Below are 14503 nucleotides of genomic sequence, written 5' to 3'. Positions count from 1 at the left end.
AAAATATCCACCTTTCCTAGTTACAGTAGAGTATTTTTCAAGATAATAATTTGTAAATGTAAAGTAGTTTTGATTTTTTTTTTTCTTTTTTCATCTACACTTGTGTGTTTTCTTTTCTACTGCACTTAGTTTAACACATATCAACTGCTGACTGTTTTCCTGTGCTAGCTGTGGTTCCTGTCAGGAAGACATGTCAGTTGTACTGGTAATGTACAGTCCTTTTAATTCTGCATAAAGGTTTGGTTTACGAGGAAGGTGGAAAGCAAGAAATCTTAAAAAGCTAGCTTTTCAAACAGCCATTCAAACTGAAAATGAAAAAAACCTCAAGTTTTTTGGTTGTACATCAAGCCACCTGATATGTATATGTAAATAGGACCTTTAAGTAAGAAATAATATACTTTAGAGTAAGAAAGCCCAAAATATAACTAAAGTTTACATAAATTGTACAATTCCAAACAAATTATTTATTCTATTGTGGGTCCTCAGTTCTCATATAGCATAGCTACAGAGATGCTTTGGAGCTTTTGGGGGAGACTTTCACAAGGCCAAAGAGAAAAAGAAAACTTACCGAAGTTACTACATCTTAAAGCACCACAAGTTTTACACAAATGAAAAGAAAAAAAAAGGCAACATGATTGTGTAAAATGCCAGTGGGAGAAATGCTGGGGTCCTCCACTTAGCAAAAAGAGATTAGCCTACATGTCCAAACGTCATCAGAAAGTATGTGAAATGGTAGCGCAATTTAATCAGACCCATTCTGAAGAAGAAGCATCTCCTGTATTTGGCGGCTCATGTACCTGAATGGTGGTTTTATTAACTGACAGATCAAAGTGAGAGCTATGTGAAAAGACATAAAACCTGCAAAAAGAACAAGGGAACTAATTGCTTCTCTATATCCTTTTCTAAGCAAAATTAACATGACTTTGAAAACATCTGGAAATCCATCAGAATTTTAAATGTTAGAATAATTGGACACCTTCAAGTGAGTTGAGAAAATAGTCATTGGTTTTTTGGAACAGCAGGTCATAAATACGTTACAGATGAATGTAGCTGAAGATGCAATACAGAGGATGATGAAGGAACCAAAACATGGATTCCATGTAAGACTCCTGAGTACGTGTAGAAAAAACAATCTAATTCACTGTGACAGATGTATGTGACAGAGAAAATTCTGGCTGTAGCTAGAAAAATAATGGATATCTTCTACTATAAGCATCTTGGGAGATTTGCTTTTTCAGCCTCAGATCTGAACCTGTGAACACAGACAAAGTGAGAGAATTTGTTCTTGTAATAAAAGTTCCAGTATTTGACTTCCCATTCATCAACTTCCTGTTAGACAGGAATGGGACCAAAAGAAGCTATGCATTACAAAAGAGCATAAAATATTTACAAGTATTTTAAACAAACATTTATCTCTGACATTTTCTAATTCACTTGGTTACTACCTTTGAATGGCAATGAGTCATCATGGCTAGGCTTTGCAAACGAAGATTTGAGAAGGGCTCTACCCACGTTTGTTACAAGCGCGTTGATGGTAATGAGTATGAATCCTTCAAAAGTATAATTACTGGTGTACATCTCTTCCGATTGCCTTCCTCTTCTTCTGCAATAATCACACAGACTATAGCATCAACCCATGAGGCTTGATTTGTCTCTCACTTATGTATTTCTACTTTCTTTTTCTTTTAAACCCACTCTTCACCTTTTTCAGATTCACAGCAATTAACATTTTAGTAAATTCAAGCCTTCAATGGAAGATATTGATAATGCAGAGATATTGATATTGATTCTGCAACTTTCATTTTTATTCAAGTGTATGGCAATGACAGAAAGCCTTATCAGTGTCAGTATGATGAGGAGAGGGTTCTCCTGTCTCTTTTCTTGCAATTCATGTGCCACAAAAATCAGAAAATAAATTAATTTCCTTCTATATTTTAAAAAGAAGAAAGGAGGACATTCCACTTCAGAGGCTGCCTTGTGTATAATACTTAAAAAAAAAAGAAGAGCTGTCTGAAGACTGGTTTGGCCTGCAGAATTATATACACTGCTAAGAAGAAACACCTTAAAAAAGTAAATGTTGCAGAATCCCTGGGAGATACTTTTTATTGTAAATAGAATTTTCATAAGAGGAAGTAAAATTTATCATATAACCAGCTTTTGGGCCTGATGGGCCCCTCTCACAGAACTTTTAAAAGCTAGGGGGTGGAAAAATGTACTAAAATATGGGTTGATCTTGTAAGTTTGATCTAAATCCCATAGAGAGAAACCTCAGATATAAAAAAAATGAGCAAGAATTATATAGGATAAAAATCTCCAAGCAGTAAACGATTCTTCACTGTTCCTGGAAATGATCTGTTTTTCTATAATGTTTACTAGTCTTGTGATCCCTGGGAATTTTCACATGCTTTTCACCTGCCACACTAAGTTTTCCATTTAATTCAGCATCAATGTATTCTGAAAATTTTGAGGTATCTTCTGAATAATATAAATCCAGATGGCATAAATCTTTTGCTACTATTTTGACTGCAAAACAGTTTATCTGCACGTGTTCATTTTCCATGTGAAACCTTCTTATAAGATGAAATTTTCTGTATGTAAGCCATGCTGAAATGTAGATGTTCTTTTAAAGGTTTGAGTAAAATTAATTCAGTCTTCATGACCACATGCTACTAATACTTCATTCTATCTATAGGTACAAAAAGAGACACTTTATTCTCCATTTTTACTCTTCAAAATAGATTACTCAGTATTGTCTGAACTTCAAACTTGACAGGTCTGAAAATTGTTCTTCCAGAGATAAGTGGAGACAGCATAAGTTTTTATTCCACAGGACAAATAAGAAATAACAGAATTTCTCTTCCTTAAATTTCCCATAATGTCTCACAACTTACTTACATTTCAGTTATAAGAATGATTTCCGCTAAAATGCTTTTTAGGTAGGTGAAGAGGTAAAGCAAAATAGAAGGTTCAGCAAGACTTAATCAGTGCTTTACCCTATTAAAAAAAAAGAAAAAGGTGTGTTTTGTGGTTTTAAGTGTTCGTATAAGCCAGTAAAACAAGCCCTTACCATGTTGTTTCTACTTCTTGTACTTGTCTTACAACAGAATCTTGAAGAAAGAAAATGGAAAGAAGAATATTTCTGAGACTCATGAGAAAAAAAAAGACATAAGTATAAAGAAAGTCTCAAATTTGGTTATAATATTTACTCAGAATTTTAGAGAAGGAAATTGCAATTAATCCCATGTGTTCTTGGATGCGTATTTGTGCACGGCACCATTCTTTCTTCTGAATGCATAGTTTTCTTGCTGATGAATTTTTAAAAATGGATGCTGATGTTCTGCATCTTGGTAACAGATAGTACAGGTGTGAGAATAAATAGTTCAAATAATTTATCAAGAAACATCATCATTAAAGGCAAGATAAAATCCATATAAATGCTGGCATGCATTTTATATTCATTTGCCAATTACTACGTCAATGAGGAAATTTTTTCGAGTATTCATTTAGAATTCCAGAAATATGAGTATTTAACTCCATAGATAATAAAGTCATCATCATGACCAGGCTTCACAAACGAAGATTTGGGAAAGGCTCTATCCACATTTGTTACAGGCACGTTGGTGGCTAATAAGGCCAATACGAGATAGACATGTCCGATTGCAAAAGGCACAGCAGAAAGACTCCTTAGATGGTATATTCTGCAAGACATGATTCTTTCTGCATTGCCTTTACTCCTTGAGAGTGATCCTGTGTGCTTTCTCAAAACCTTCAGCAGCGTTATAGATGGTGTGTCTCCAGGCCTCCTGATTTGAGGCCAGAGTAGACCAGTTATGATGATCAATATGTCCAAGGTTGAAATGTTGTTTCAGGGAGTCCTTGTATCTCCTCTTTGGGGCTCCTCTCATGTGGCAGCCAGTGGCAAGTTCACCATAGAGCAAGATCTTGGGGAGGCGGTGGTCCTTCATCCTTGAGACGTACCCTGCCCAGCGCAGCTGTGTTCTCAGCAACATGGCCTCAATACTTGTGACTGCTGCTCGTTCTAGAACAGATGTATCGGTCACATAATCTGACCAGTGGATGTTTAGAATTGTACGAGACAGTGTTGATGGAAGTGTTCTAGGAGACACAGGTGGTGGTGGTAGATGACCCATGATTCGGAACCATATAAAACCATAGACAACACAATGATTAAAGTACTGAAACGAAAGCACTGGGTTCTACTCATTTCATAAAGGTGTAAATCCAGAGTATCTACATATTTTTCATAAAAACAGTATAAGTTTTTCAAAATCAGGCTACAATATGTACTGGAAAATCACTGGCAACTTTGAAAATTGAATAACCTTTGCTAACTTAAGTTTTCTTGAGGGTAAGTGCAATTTCTCTCCTACATCACAGCTGAGTTTAAACAAAATAGGCTCTGCCTATTAAAAAGTAAAGTAGAGATATGTTCTGGATTCATGAGAGCACAGTCCAAAGAAATTATAAGGGTCACTAAGTTTTCTACAGTTGAAAAATGTGGAAAATTAATTCCTTAACCTCAATCTTGAATGCCTTGTGAGTTTATAGTAGATATATTATATTATATATTACAGTTGCTAAATTATGAACAGATAAAGCAACAGTCTGTTTGAGAAGTGACGTTCTCTCCTTGATAAACTGTATTGAATTATTATTGACTTTTTGTGCTAAGGTGTTACAGAGTCTTACGCAAAATTTTCTGAATTAATATAAGGCAGTTTATTGAGAAGGTATAACAAAATCTGTTCTGAAGATAATGTCATCTTTTAAAAGTCTGTCTAATCTCTACTAGATGTACTGCCTTTTTTTTCTATTATGTCAGTGAACACAAGCATACAAAATGATGGTGGAGACAGTAGGATGGCTTTTCATGCTTGAAAAGATAGTTATATCATTCTTTCAACTTTTTTTTTTCTGTGAAAATAAGTGATAGATCTCTCAGTTTTTGGTTAATGATTTGTGAGAATCTTCTGTTCATGAAAGTGACAGATATATTGAACTCACAGGCAAAATTTAGCCAGGCAGTTACTATGCAAATTTCTCCAAATTTGCCTGTCATTGTGCTTTAATCTTCACTGTATCTGCTTTATCTGCCAATTTCTGCATAGGAAAAGAAATCTTACAAATCCTGCAAGGAAGAGTAGAACTACAGCCTCACACAAATCTTCCAAGTTCAGCACATCCTCTTCCCCATCTTGATCATCCATATGTTACAAGATGAAAAAAACTGTCTTTCTCCCAGTCAATTTCTCAACCTTCTTCACTTGTCAGAAGTGCTATTATTATACATAGCACAGTAACACCTAGAGATCACAAGTGAGACAGGAAGTTATTTATCTCTCTAAAATAGATTATTGATAATCTACTTGGTAGGACTGATTCAAGGTTTTTGCTCTGTGGAAGCTGCTCACCTGAACTCCTCTCTCCCATTAGGCAACACTTTTACTGGCTTCTCTCATACAAGTATTGAGATGTCCATGAGAAGATACTGCTTCCTTTGCATAGGTTCTCCATGAATATCCCTGTTCTTCTATGCATTTATATCTTGAAACTTGTCATAACTCAGCTCTGCCTTATTACAGCTGCAGTAAGCCTTTTGGTCTTTATATAACACTAATGTTTGTAATGTCAGGGCCTGCCAGGTGGGCATCTCTCAAATAAGGCACCTCCCACGGTGATAGAAATCTCTAAATTACACATGTTCATGCACCTGGCTTGGTGCCTGGTTCAGCAATAGTACAAGGAGCAACAATAAAGACAGAAATTTACTGGACATGATGGAAACTCCAGACCAATTAGAAAAGAGAGAAGCAGGAAAGTCTATTGTATAGAGTTTGGTAGGAGAGAGTATTAGGGGAAAGGGGAAGGACATTTCCATTTAGCAGTGAACCCAACTGGGCTCACATGAGGCACATCAGGTTCCAGGACAACTAAAGAAGCCCCAGACTAATATAGAGGCAGTAAAGACAAATTGGGGGCAACCCCCCAAAATATGCCCCACGTTTCCAAGCAACACGTTATTTTCATACATTTGCAAGGAGAGAAAGAGCATGTGGACATAACATTTCAGGACACCCTTGTGCTTGACCTTTAGGTAGCATTGGCTGTTTCTGCAGGCCAAAAGGCTGAGGGAGGACAGCCACTATATAGAAGGATGAGAGGAAGCTGAACACCTACCTTGGAACCAGATTGAGTTCTTGGAGCACGGCAGGTTAATGCATGGTTACAAAACAGAGTAGTTTTCCAGCACCACAGGCATCAAAGGCCGGACAGGAGCTACAGTGGCTCATCAGGTACAACAAGATACTGTTGCCACATTCTGCAGCCCTAACCCAGCTCTGATCCGGAATATGAGAATCCTCTCAGCAAAAGAAAGCACAAACAGACAAGTTTAACAGAAATAGAGAAGCATTTTATATGGACTTAAAAGGTGATCTGGATGTAATATCAGAAAAATGAATGAAACAGAAAAATAATGAAAGTTATAGCAGAAAAAGAGAAAAAACAATCAAGAATTTATGGGAAAAAAATATTAAGAATTTATGACTGTCTTGTTTATCTCATTGGTCATTTGCTGTGCTTTCTTCTGGATGGTTCCTCTCCTGGAGATGGTGCAGATGGCACCATGTATTAAGACGAAGTTGGGATGTTATTTTTTGGTCTGTGTTTGGCCCTAGCCACCTGCAGAAGTTTGTAGTTTTTCCTGCCAAGTCCTCTGATAAAGCAGTGAACTTGGCCTTGGAGGGAGAGCTTCTGTGTAAACTGTTTTAATTGTGATTGATCAATGGTTCGTCAAGGGCATTTGGAGGACAAAGTGATGAGTAGGTGATGAAGGCTCTCCCCCAGCCTCAATTGGGAAAGACCCCCTTCAGCTCACTGCCCTGTGTGAGGGGATTTCCAAGGTGCTCACGCATGCACAGGAGGTGTACACTTACATAACCAAGGGGGTGGGATTGAGAGCCCCTGACGGGGTGGTACTGGCCACACCTCCTCGGAGCAGGTGCTCTCAATGAACTTTATAAAGACAGACAAGTTTTCCTTTGGGGTGGTTGAGCTGGCTCTTCATGATGGACCAAGTTGCTTTTAGCGGGGATGCCTGCTGGAAGTGGGAGCCTGCCACCCCTTTGGAACACGCAGATGCCGCAGAGAGACTTCTTTACTGGTTAGGATGGGTAAGATTATCTTATAGGTGGCACTTGGGTGAGTATGGGGTGTCAAGCCTTCTTTCTAGGGTCTTTTGTGCACTTTTTCCTCCACCCCAATCCTTTTCCCTCAGGCGCCTGTTTTTCCCCTTTTCCCTGTTTGCCACCTTTTCATAATAAATAGCTATTTTGCCAACTAGCAATGGTGTTTTGGTCTTTTCACGCCGCTCCAGAATCCCTCTAACCTGTTTTTTCCCTGATATAGTCTATCCCTCCCCTTTACACACCACCCCAGGAACTTTGATGCATTGTTTGCAAGCCCTTGTTCAGGGACAGTGTGGACAAAGGCTTTTCCTTTCTGACCTTACCTTCCTTTGTTTCACAGTCATGCCTTGCTCCTGTTGCCTGATAAGCAGAGGTAGTACTGGTAGCATCAGCAGGAGCTGCAGTGGCAGCAAAAATTCCTTCAGACTTGATGTTTATAGATTCTGTTTGGGCCAGTGTCATGGGTGTGCTAATAATAGGAATTTTGCCAACAGGGCTGATTTTGTGCAATGCAGCTCTAAAAGCCTTGCTTGTTCCTGACTCCCTGCAGAGCGACCACACTGCCTCAAACAAGAAGACATGGTACACCAGAGCACTCCTCTTAAAATGATTGCTAAAAATAACAAGCTCTGGGGAAATGAGTGTACAGAGTAAAGAACTCCATACAGAGTTTCCATAAAGAAACTCACCCACCTGTGAGTTCTTCTTAGTGTGATCACTGTACTGGGAATGCAATATGGTGAACATTGATAGATGGTCTAGTCAGGGACAGACCTCTAGAGATTATAAACAAATCTTTAAGCTGAATCACTTCCATGGAAGACTTTCCCATGCTGACCTAATTACTTGGCCTGAGAAATGCAAAGCAGAAAGGGTGCTCTGCAGCTGTTCTCTCTAGTGGCCAGGGCTCCACAAGCAGTGTGAGAGGGGAAGTGTTTGCTTGAAAACCTATAGACCACTGGAATATTCAGCAAATGTGACTCAGGAGAGTTTCCAGACTTAGAACAGAGCTGCGGAAACTGGGTACTGATATGCTGAATTCCCACACATCACATATCCACCTTTGATGGCTGAAATTCTGAGAACTGGAAGAATTTGTGACAGATGTGAGAATGATCGACCTCTCTTCACACCATCCTAGGAAATATGGGGAGAAAGTCCAATATTTTGAAGTGGAGGAGGTATTCATCAGTTTCCATCTGAACTGGAACGAAGCTCATTTTCTAGAGCAGGACAACTTGGTGACAGATGTTGTGAGTGGCACAGTGCTGCCTGCACCAAAACTTAACCTGGTCTATGGTCTAGTGTGTCATCAGTTGGTACAAGGCCAATTTGGGGGCTGCAAAAGTAGGAAAGCCAAGAAAAAGAACTTGGGAATGCATAGAGATGTTGGTATTTCCTGGTGTAAGACAAGATTTCATTGTCAGGTCCAAAACCAGTCATCATCACAGCAGAAACGTGTCAAGATTGGCTCTGATCTTTTAGTAAGTCACTTTAATGATACTGTACTTCATAATAACAGAATGGAAGGGAGAGGCTACTTTCACTATGCGGTATGAGACAGTTTCCATATGCTTAGGTATGATGGCGAGGGAGGCTTTTGCAAGTTTGCTGACCCTCAATTTCTTGTCCTACTCTTTCTCTTTAGACTGTGAAAAGCTGAGAGAACGTAAGGAATTAGTCCAGCTTTTATTTCTTGTATAGTCCTAGTCGTCACATTTAAGCTCCTTTCTTACCTATGCCTTTGGCATTGCTTGGTCTCTTCCCCACCTAAGTCCTCTACAGATAGTTATATTTATCTTAGTAAGTGGATTTAGCTCAGTAGGAATAGATCTGTAAAAGAGATTAACTGATGCTGAGTACCAGATGTCCAAGTACATGCATTTCACATGGCTGGGTATGCGCACAGGTACCTTGATACAGCACCATGAAGATGGATCACTATAGAGAGCACAGTTGTCCAGGTTTACCTCACTGCATAAACATGACAGAGGAGTTCTGGATCTATAGAAGCTAATTTCTAGGAATGACTTTTATATGAAAGTCTACTCGTAGTCAGGTGAATTGTACCCTCAGAGTTAGAATTACAGTGCAAACTTTCAGTGGAGTCCTTTTTTTCTGGTACAATGTTTGTGAACATTGTATTAACTCTTTGGAGAGGTTCTTTAAAATTTTCTGTAAAATTCTTATGGTCCTTTCCTGTCCAAAATACCAGTATGGGAGGAAAGTCATCCTTGATTTCAAAATAATTTTTAAATTTTTCCTCTCCACAGCCAGTGAAAGGGGTATTAATTTATTTACTGTAAGATGAAAGCAAGCTCTTGCATATCCAAATCATCATTCCCTGCTTCGGAAGATTCTTTGAGAGCAGAATATTTTACAGTTACATGGTCCTTTGTAGCCATGTAGCCTGAGATACTCATGCAGTTCCCACCCAGTCAACAAGCAGTTAAACCAAGGGTTGATCATGCAATGATACCACAGTGCATCACTGTTATTTTTTAAATGTATAATACAACTTAGTAGGCCCACAATAAGACCCACTTTTTAGTTTGTTTTTAAGACTACTTTAAGAGGTCATTGCCTTGCCAGGCAACATGATCCATATTTTTTCAACACAAAGCTCCTTTCCTCCTCGATGAGATTTTGAAAAGTAGATATGTGAGTCTACTGTCCTACACAAAAGTCTATTTTTCAATACCATGAAAATGTCCACAGATTTCTACCAGTACTCTAGTGGAACACTAAGTAAATAGAATCTCTAAGGTTTTATTCCAAATAAACATATATTCTAACAGATATTTTAACAATAATGTGCACTTTGTTAAACTGGCAGCCCATTTTTTGCATTTTCCTCACATAAATTTGTAGCTGTCAACATCAGTACTTACTGAACAAGGTACAATATGGCAAACCATCATCCCAAGCGCAGAGCTCTCTGAAGTTCCATTTTATTGGGGAATGACCCTGCCCCGACACTAAAATAACACACAGTACTATTTTTCCTACAAAATAAAAACTGAGTGACTTTGCTTTGCCCTATATATCAGCCTTGTGGACTGTACATCATAGATATTTCATACACATTCGTCTATCATTCTTGTTTCCTTTCTACAATAGTAAATCACACTTTTAATAGTCTCCACTTCAGCTGCCAAAAAAACCCTAAAACATATCTGAAGCCTGCTTTAAATTATTTAATAGAGCTTCACTTACATAAATTTTATTCCAACCAAAGTTCTATGTGAAAGTAAAGACACTTTACAGTACAGGTGAGTACATAGCTTTCCCTCATTGTGATTTCACCAAATGTGATTCAGAGTACTTGAGAGTTCCTCCACAAACGGCATAGCAGGAAGCCCCCTTGTTTGTGGACTTATATCTGTACCTCCTGGCCACTTTCTCTATGCTCTCAATGTTCAGTGGTTTTTTTTTAATAAGAAAAATTAAGGAAAAATGTAAATAAAGAATTATTTAAAGCTTTTCAGTTTGAGATCATTAAATTCTCTTTTAATGGTAGTTATTGTTATTTCTGGACAGGTTATAAAGAAATTACTCAAAAAAGTGTTACATGAAAGGTGCTTAAATGGAAATGATTTTACAGTTTGATAAATTAAACTGACAAACAGAAGGTTCCGATAGAAAATGTATCTATTTTATTGGTAATGTCAGTATATTTTTCTCAAGTTTTGTTCTTCAAATAGGAAGCAGAAGACATTTTCAGCTTGGCTTTATTCCAAATTTCATATATGAGAGCAATCAAGTTAGCTTTCACATCTTAGTTAGAAAAGCTCAAAGTAATTAACAGAAATATAATTTAAGAAAATTGTACCTTCTTGAGTATCACATTTGCACTGAGACAGCATAATTGCTTCATTCCAGGCTACTGGAAAATTCATGTGTTCCCTAGCATCTCAAGTGCTAAGACCTGATGTTCTCTATTTGGAAGAAAAAACCAGCTTCATTTGAAAGAAAAGTGTGTATTTTAGAGACAGTATTAATTGAGCTTGCTAATGCAAAACTCTAAAGTAGGAATTTATGAGGCATCAGTGTCAAAGCTCTAGAGCTAGAACTCAAGTAAGAACAGGTATTCATACCTATAATTACAGATTTATTATCCATTTTAAACATTTTCCAACAAAAAAAATTATTTGCCACTTCTTAACAAATCTGTAGCTCCAGCCAAGGCAGTGTGAGGATACTACTACAACAACCAATGCAACAATAAAATGGCTAGGTAATATGGAAATGCATTACCTTGCACTATTTTGGAGTTCTGTCATTCACATTTTTGTACATCAAAACATTTTTTCTCAATAAACATCCACTTACAAAGTGTTTTATAACGACGTGGAGTGCTTAGTAGCCAAAACACTTGCACATTCTGGCTATTAAATGGGGAAAATACATAATAAGTAGATTTAACATTTTGCATACAATCAGCACTTCCTATTAAAAAAACCAGAAGAATTTCTTTCCTTTCTACTATTACCACCCTTCTAGGAGTTGGGGGTTGACCTGGCTTCAGGCACCAGTAATTCCACCACTGAGAAACTAAAAGGGAGAATATAATCTCTCAACATTGCTGTATTTAATGAGACGGTAGCATTTTTGGACACAAAAGACGGGACCAGCTGCAAGCTTAGGAAAATCAGGCAGCAGTCTTTGGTGGCAGTCTAACCTGGGTAAAATCATTTAAAAAAGGGATAGGAAAGTTCTTACCAATACTTTGCCTGCACAAGACCACTGAAGAGCTTTTCTTTCTGATGATCCTGAGAGATCAATGTAGAGTTAGAGTGATTGCTGGAGGGGGATGGTTTCACAGCTGCACCACATCTTATTTCCAAACAAGAAGTATAGTTTACTTACTTTTTTCTTAACCATAAGGCAACAAAATTTAATTTTTCTACACTGCTGAGAAGGTGTGAGCCACTCCAGACTGGAGACTGCAGAATTAATGTTGTCAGTAAATGCACGAACCTGAGACTGTTTTTTTTCCATTGGTACATTTTGATTCACTAAATGCTGCTTCTTTATTACAGAATGTGCTATAAAGCATTCTTCTGGGGTTGAAATGAATCCAGGCTTAATTCGGACAAAAATGGATTGCTAAAATCAAGCCTAAAAGCAGTGAAAGCTCACTAAGTTTCCTATTCTATGTTGCCAATTTAAAAGGGGTTTGAGCTCTTTTTATCCAATTTTTTTTTCCTGTCAAGTTCAAGAATTACGGCATAAAGGATAACCCCCAAAATGAAAGTCCATAATTTGCAAAGAGGGCCTTCAGTGTGTTTTATAATTTCTGCATTCTCCATTGGGAATGTAGGACAAATTATGCTCACACCATAACCTTCTCTTTGGGGCTCGCTAAATGCTAAATGGATTGCTTTCATAATAAATTTTCCAATTTGAATGACCACTCTGTTTCTATGCATTACCTATTTTTGGCTTAAAAAGCCCACTAGGAATCATTCTGGGTTGCAGAATATAGTGTTTACTGTTTTCTCCTTTCAAAACGGTTGCAAAGATTTTAATGGAGAGAATAAAAGAAAACATAAAATTAATTAAAGCATATTACAGCTAATCTGCTCCTCATAATATTGTTAAAAATTGTCTCGCACAAGTTTAGTTTTATACAATTGCAGGCTTATAAAAGATCTGTATGTTTCCTGCTAAGTTTTATAGTGTTATGGAAGCATTAGGACTGGTACCTCAGATACAAGATCATCGTTTCAATTATACGTAAGCCATTAACTGATTTGAGATCCCATTACTGTTTTGTATAAGATAGTATTAAATTGCACTTTCCAGGAGTGCCTGTCATACTCCATGATCACTAACAATAAGACTGAAAAACTTCTACTTTTAGGAAAATCCTACTGAAGCAGTGGTTTCTCAGCGGTTTAGCCCAGCCACCATGACACTGTATTCTTACTCAGTAGTGTGAGCCCAGGCCCATCAAATCTGATGGTATCACCTCAGGAAGCTCATGTGTTTGGGAGCTAACTCTGCCAAAGCGGAGGGGGGGAAAAAAGAGGTTACTTACCAGAGAGATCAGCTCCCTTGATAGTTTGAACCCACAGTCCGACGATAGTGGTGGATGATGGCAGATGGCACAGAAGGACTGACCATCTGTGGTTACTGAAGCTGCTGTGAAACTACAGCCTTAGGGTTCTTGGGGAGAAAAGTGACCTTCAAGTACTGGCCCTGCTGCCATCAATCTCACCTTCTCTCCCTCCACAAGTCCTTGTTAGTGCCTTGGTCAAGCTTAGGGTGAGAAATTACTTACCTGACAGTTTAACAATAAAGCAGTAGATTATGTTTTCAAACACCCTCTGCTTGCCACTGATGTTATATTACTGCAGATTTCTGGGTGAATAATGTGGTGAAAAGCACATAAATCCTAAGACAACTGATTATCAGGCACAGCCTGAATTTGTTTCAGTTTGAGGCCAAACTACACATCGCTCGGGGTTTTGCTCATGCCATGCATTGTGTAACTGCAAGGAGGTGAAACACCGGCCAAGACTGAGCAGCTCTGGAACCAAAACCTGTGTGAGGCTTAACCTGCTCTGTCACTATGCTCCTTTCTAGCCCCTAGTTACTGCCTCTTGCACGGCTCTGCACAAGGCAGCTCACTTAGCACCAAGTCAGTCATTACCTAATATTTTTGTGCTTGGTGCAGGAGAGACATATCCCAGGAGCTTTTCCATTGATTTGCCTGGGCTTTAGATGATCCCTGTAAATACTAAGATAAACTTCTAAAGCTGGCAATTCTAATTATGTCTGGCAGTAAGATTCCCTCTGATATCCAGGCACAATGCTAGCAAGCATTGTAGAATAAAAGCTACAAATGCTTTTTTTAAGGAACAGTGTCACTGTCTGCATATGTACCAGTATGCAAGATCACAGCCTGATTTGATTTTGTTTCATTTATGTCAAGCTTTTACCATCTCAGTATTTTAATTATTAAAACTTTAAACTTATGTTTCTCCTGAAGAAAGCTGACGTATATGAAAAACCACAGGGGAAAATAAATAATAATGTATATTATTTATATATAATGGTGGATAGCAGAGAAGTTGTTTTCTTCTTTCAGTACATATCATACATCTGACAAGCATGGACTTCCTGATAGATTAGACTTCTCAGTGAATTTGTCTGTGATTTCCAAGTTACAGCCTGAAAATATAGAAAACATGGGAAAAGTAGGGAAACAAAACTGCAGCTTGCTTTTCATTTCTTATTTAATTATTTTCAGTGCTTTGCATTTATGACACAAAATTTATTATTATCCT

The sequence above is a fragment of the Corapipo altera genome, unplaced genomic scaffold, assembly GCF_003945725.1.
Source record: "Corapipo altera isolate COAL_440 unplaced genomic scaffold, ASM394572v1 61281, whole genome shotgun sequence".
In the NCBI taxonomy this organism is placed as follows: domain Eukaryota; kingdom Metazoa; phylum Chordata; class Aves; order Passeriformes; family Pipridae; genus Corapipo; species Corapipo altera.
This window is presented reverse-complemented; position numbering follows the sequence as displayed.